Source organism: Nothoprocta perdicaria, unplaced genomic scaffold (assembly GCF_003342845.1).
Source record: "Nothoprocta perdicaria isolate Ctin4 unplaced genomic scaffold, notPer1 scaffold_59, whole genome shotgun sequence".
Lineage (NCBI taxonomy): Eukaryota > Metazoa > Chordata > Aves > Tinamiformes > Tinamidae > Nothoprocta > Nothoprocta perdicaria.
The window spans coordinates 865,821-872,249 of record NW_020455854.1 but is presented as its reverse complement, the minus strand read 5'-3'; positions in this window follow the sequence as shown (position 1 = coordinate 872,249).

The following is a 6,429-nucleotide window of genomic DNA, read 5'->3' as shown; positions in this document are numbered from 1 at the left end:
TTGTACCTTCTTCAGGAGCATGTTCTCCAGGTCAGTGGGATATTAATAACTGAGCTTTGATGCACAATCTGTTTATTTGCACTAAAGAAATACTAAGGGGCAACTTGTGTACTTCTATGTCTGATCTTCAGAGTGGTTTTAGGAAACAGTTTACCAAACTGCTAGATAATATGTGGACTGGTTCAGGCACAAGGTGTGCCTGAAGATGGATCGCACCTCATAACATGGTAGGCAATGTGGTTTGTACCTATGTTTTTCAGCAAATAACTCACCTAGTTTGAGGTTAGTTTGTGCATGAGCTCAGGCATGAGGGTTTTTGTTTCCAGCTTATTTGACTTTGGTTTATTGGGCGTGACTTGGCATTCTTGTTATCCAATACAAGAAGATTTCCTGGTCTAAAAAGAAGCCCCCATTTTCCAAATCCTGATGGGATGCTGCACTGTATAGCCTGTCATTCTCTTTTTTATTCCACATTCCTACCTGCTATTGTTTYTGCACTCAACCTTTTATCAAGCACTTACTGCTTTCTTCTGTACAGCMGACTTAATATTTATCCTAGGTTGTAAAAGTTCACGTTTTCTCTTGTTTCCAACAAGAGGTATTTAATGTATTTGTCTAGTCCAGAAATAGCAGAGCCCAGACGTGGGTGACTTCACATTTTATTTCCWTAATATACTGCAGTTGTCAGGGCAGCAACATAAGTAAAAACGACTAGGAGACGAGATAGCAATCTCTGTCAAAGTCCTATGCATTTGTGTTTTGAGCAACATTTTCTTAGTATTCTGTTCCCTAGAAACAGAGCAGGGTGAGCAACAACCCTGTGTTCATACACAGTTTTAAGCAGAATTGTCTGGAAGGTATTTACTGCTCTTTGCCCTCAAGGTCCATTGATATCCCATCAAAAATTAAAGACRCACAGATTACCAAGCGCTCCATGGATATTAGTTGGAAAGTGAACCCTGGACTACATTACAGGCAGCAGCTTGCCCCAGGGGCTCTTCTCAGAAAGACAAGGGGGGACAGGGACCAAGCTCCCAGTTCTTCTCAGCTGTGATGCAAAGCTTGATTTACACCGGGRTCATTAGTCATATTGGCTTTTAAGAGGAGACCAACATGGGGTTATATTTAAGGAGAATATGAATGTAGTTATGTTCTGATGTGTTCATATATTGAACATGCTTTTATTATTTCCTGAGGCAAGGTAAATGTTTTCTCTGAGAATAGGGTATGCCCCATTTTAATTCTGCACGTTTTTGCAATTGCTACTAAGTGAAAGTTACTATGCTAATAATGCTAAAACATTGTCTTCTTTTCCTTTTTTTTAAGTACTTGGCTCTGAAAACCTAAAAATGATCTATTCATTTATAAAAAAAAAAAACTTTGATAGAAAGTATAAACTGTAGCAGTTAGCAGTTTAAACAATTTTAAATGCAAATGCAAAATGTATCACACCAATAGAATCAGAGGACTATGTTGGGCCACCACAATTTCAATCACAACACTTAACAAACTCTCCATATCCTCTTCTTGTTCCATCAAAGCCTTAGTGCTACCACCACATCAGTATGTTGAAACAAGTATAGTTTCCTGTGTTTGAAGACCTGAAGGAACTTCCTCTGTAGCCCTATCTGAGCTCATAGATCACAATGTATAGAAATCACGCTAAAGACAAACTGAAGATTGAAACAAGACTTCCTCAACCCCTTCCTGTWCATGTCTTAAAATCAGCTGTCACTGCTAAATTGCTCAGGTTATATCTACTCAGGTTGGGGTAGAGAGGAGAACATTGAGTCATCTATATTCCTAAGCAGTGGAGAAGTTAGCCACCAAGGTGAAATCTCAGGCATGGCTCAGAAGGTGGCTCTTTTCTATCCTTTCCATAAAACAAACAAACAAACAAAAAAACGAAAGCTGATATTATAGAAGGCAGCACACTTCTCTCACTGACAATAAGTGCTGTCACCCTACCTGCTCCCAGCCCAGCGGTACGTGGTGCCTTCTTCCTATCACAGAGCAAATGAGACCAGGGACCGACTCCCTAAAATGCCACAGCAATTCCCCTGTCCTCAAAATCTGAGATTTACAAAGGGTGTGGTACGTGCATAGCAAATGTTTTACAAAGCTTTAAGTTGTGTAATTCCCTGAAGCACTTGCTGCTGTGCAGTGCGGGGCTGCACAATCCTGAAGGCAGGATTCTCTCTGGATTTGTGGCAGGGCTTGCTTCAAAACCTGTGCATTTTCCAAAGGGCATTGCATAAACCTGTGCATAAAAACTCTCATCCCCACCTCCTTTCATTTGAATAATCCAAAGCCCTAAATAGAAAATGTGTTGCAATYGGCAAGGGGACTGTTGCACAAATCAGAAAACAATAAAGTCACACGTTGCAATGTTCACACACATCACATAAACGTCAATTCCTTTAAATCTCTATTGATCCCTCTGTCGTTATGCTGGAAAATCCTGTGCCATGCATTTCCACTGTAAGTGGAAACTTGCCTGTAAGTTTATAGGAATATTTCAGATAAATATTTTGAGGGTCCTTTTGCAGTTCCTGTAAAAAAGACTTCACTTGTCCTTTGGGCTCTTCAAAACTGCTATGGAGAGAGGCTGCATRAAAGAGCCAGCTGCATTAACAGCTCTTTAATTTCTCTATAGTGTTGGCTTCGTAAACCTTATTTTACAGGATCACACAATCTCTGTTGTAACACAGGTTGAGGAGAATACACGCCAGACCTTCAAGAGCAGAGGGGAGCAGATACCACCACAGCACAGGACCCCCTTTTTTTAGGGGAGATGGAGGTAAAACTTCTAGGGAAAGTAAAATATATTGGGCCTTTCCCTAAGTCAAAGAATTTTTTTCCTCTTCGTGCAATAAYGGTTGGGCATCTTATTTGCTCAACCAGAAGAAAACGGGCATCAAAGTTTCCCCACCACGAGTTGTAGTTATGAAAACATATTAGAGGTGGCTGTGTTTGTAAGCGACAGCATTGCTTCCTGTGCTCGGAAACGGAGCGAGTTTCTGTTTCAGTCTTTGCTGACTCAAGGCTGAGGTGCCCAAGCTGATTCAGCAGCTTGGCAAGTCAGGAGAACTTCTCGTTATGAATGGAATAAGTAATAAATTGTAAAGTTGGTCTTAATCTTCCAGAAATGTATTTTTGAGTGAAAATACCTCCTGGTGGTAGATATTTTACCAAAAAAAAAAGGTCATTATCTGTATTGTTTTCAGCTTAGGAGGCCACTTGAATGAGGCAATCATACAGCAGGCAGTATAACCCTGCTCCTGTAGGAGCTTGTGATTCCCACTTAGGTGAGCGAAGTTTTATCCTCCCCCTTGAGCCACAAATCAAATGAAAAGATCTTCTATTGCTTTATCTGCTTATTTCATCTGTGCCGCTCACTTGGGAAATGAAATTGTGTCAGTATTATGAACTGAATCAGAAAATCCGAATCTGAACCATAATTTCAGAAAGATGAAAACTGCAGAGTGAAATTAAAAAGAACAGCCACACTGAGAAAGTAAKAACACACCACTCATGCAGCTTCCCTTGCTTCGTATGGAAAGGATGCCAAAGGTAATCCTTGGGCTCTTCTTTTACATAAATATGAAAACAAAATCGTGAAATATATGTCATAATTTCTCTGAATTTAAAATGCATGGAAGAGCAACGGTTTTGCAAAATATTTTCTAGTGCTAGTTTGAGGATGGAAGTCAGAGAAGTTGTTTTCACGATGAAAACATGAGTGCTTTACTTGGAGATTCCCAAATTTGGAGCAGAGCTCGGGATGAACGCCAGGCCAGCCGACAAGCTTGCAGTTGCAGAAGTTTGTCAGAAAGCGAGATCCTGCTGCCTATCGAAGTAAGGACACAGGGAATGGGGCATCTGCAGTATCTCCCTTAAATCTTGCTGCCTCTGGGGGTACAAACAGCTTTTTAAGGTGTTTTCCTCCAATATTTTTGCTGTGTCAAGAGGCAGACAGGACAAACACTCACCAACTGTGACATCTATGCCCCTTTATTCTTTCAGGTTAAAGCTTTGCTTTATCGACATATAATAAAGTCCACAAACTTCTAAACAGCATTCCTCCTCCCAGGGATTAAAATATTTCTCTGCTGTTCTAGCTAGCAGTTCCCCCCTCATTTTCTTTAAATGGACCAAGTTCTGCCTCACCAAGGCAGCCTGCAACGTCTAAAAAAAGGATCGTGTGGGTTGCCACAGTTTAAGACACCCCCCGCTAAATGGTTTAATGCAGCTCCACCAGAAAATTGGTGGACAATATTATGAACACCAAACAAAAGTGAATTGGAAGAGCTGAGAAAGCTGTACCTCCAAAAGGGAAGCCAATCCGAATCTATAGACTGAAATATTTAGCATGATTTAAAATAAATGCTCAAATGGAATATGCATTTGTCTTTGCTACTGCAAAGTGTTTCCTCTAAGGCAGGCTTGGAGAAAGGAAACCAGGCACAGTGTGTTTTGGAAGGGCAGCCAGGATTCGTTGCAGGAGAACTACCAGAACTGAAATTCATACTGGCCTCAAAATCAATACTGAGCTTCTAGCTGTGTCGAGATGTGCTAACATCGCTTGCCAGGAAGAGGCTTCTTYCATAAAGGACGCTACAAACTTTATCCGCTCAGACACTGCTCTAGAGGGATGCACTAACTGTATTATCTTCCATAGCATTCAAGTCCTCCGGAAACAAAACCGAAAATAGAGCGGGGGAAAAAAAGACAGATATGGCTTTGAACCACTCTCTATCCTTTATAGAAAAATTTTACCCAAATACTTGACATAAGTATAAGCATCATGGGCATTTCTTGATTTCTGCTTACATGTAGGTAAGCTGCCACTGAAATTCAATGGGAAAAATGAGAATGGAGTGAAAAACGATGTAAGAATTGATCTTGAAACGCAGGTTTYTGGGGTGCTACACCAGCTTTCCCCCTGACAAGAGATATCAAACACGGGGTCTCTGCTCTCCTTTGCATATGTACATTGCAGTTATAAGTACAATTTGATAACGTCCAAATGAGCTGGTGAGCAGCCACGGCGCGTCACTTTGCGGTAACGCAGGTGTTCGCAGCTCTGCTTTCCCGTTACGAGCCCCACACAGGCTGGCCTGGGCAGGCGGCAGCCCTGACCTACTGCCCCGCTTGGCCTARGAGGTGCAAAGCGGGAGCGCAGCGGGGGGCTGCAGGCGACGACCCCGAGYGGGCTGAAAGCCAGGATCTGGAGCTTGCCAAAGGAGGGTTTTGGCAAGTCAGGTGCCTTCTTCAACTTCGTTTCAGTGCCTTTCAAAGCAGGAGGCCAGGGCCGGGAAAGAGGAGCCCGCTTCATTGCTGGAGATCAAAAGCAGTGTCTGGCTGGTAGCTAGACACAATTTGGAGTCATGYGGGTCCCGCCAGCAAAGGCTTGTGATGCGGTCAGGAGCTTTGATGTGATCCTTTCCCTCCCAATGCACAAAGTGCTGCTTTATTGAGCRAGGAGGGAACGGGACACATCTCCCCAGCTTCCCAAGGCACCTGAGCGCTGGCTCTGCTCRTCCTCCCTCTCCAGCACCCACATGCCGAGTGCAACTGCGGGCACGAACCGCTTCCCTTGTGCCTTGCAGGGGAGCTCTGGCGCCCGTACGTGCCCCATCCATCCGCCTCCTGCGGGCACCAAACCTGCTGCAGCTTYGTTGCCCGCGTTCTGCAAAGCCCAAGGGAAGCCCAACCAAGCCGGGCTGGGTAACAAAGCCAAGCGGCCTCAGCTTTTGAGCCACGCTAGATAATCCCCGTACCACAGATTAGACCTAAGCGTGGCACCTCTGATAAAATACTGCTTGGCCGAGCTATTAGTTGAAATCAGAGAGACAGTCACRTTGCAGCAGAAACAAAGCAGCTATTATTGACTGGGCTTCTTTTAATATAGATTATTTTGGTCCCATAGGACTGCAGAAAATGTGGGTTTTATCAAACCATTATGACACAGTGCCTAAAGATGTTAGAGAGGAAATTAAGGGAAAAAACACATAAGCTTTGGTTTCAATGTCTGTGTGGTAATATATTTTATTAGTATTAAAAAAAAAATAAAATAAAAAAGAGGGCATTTTCCTCTACTTAGTCTTCTTAAGAAGACAAAGGACTGAGGACCGAGATAAGGGTCTCGGAATGGATTGGATGTGGTGGGGGCAGAGATCTGGGAAAGGATCCCTTGGGAAACAGGATCGCTTGGGTGGGTGGGATGCGGGTGGGGAGAAGCACCCGAGGGGCAGGAGCAGGAAGGAGGCGCAGGGAAGCGTCCCGGGGGGGTGATAGGAGCCGCCTGGGAGGAAGAGATAGCGGGATTCGGGGAAGGGCACGTGGCGGGGCGCCGCTATCGGGGCGGCGGGGCGGCTGCGGAAGCGCCGAGCGGGCTGCGGGGCCGCGCGGGGAGCAGAGGCGCCC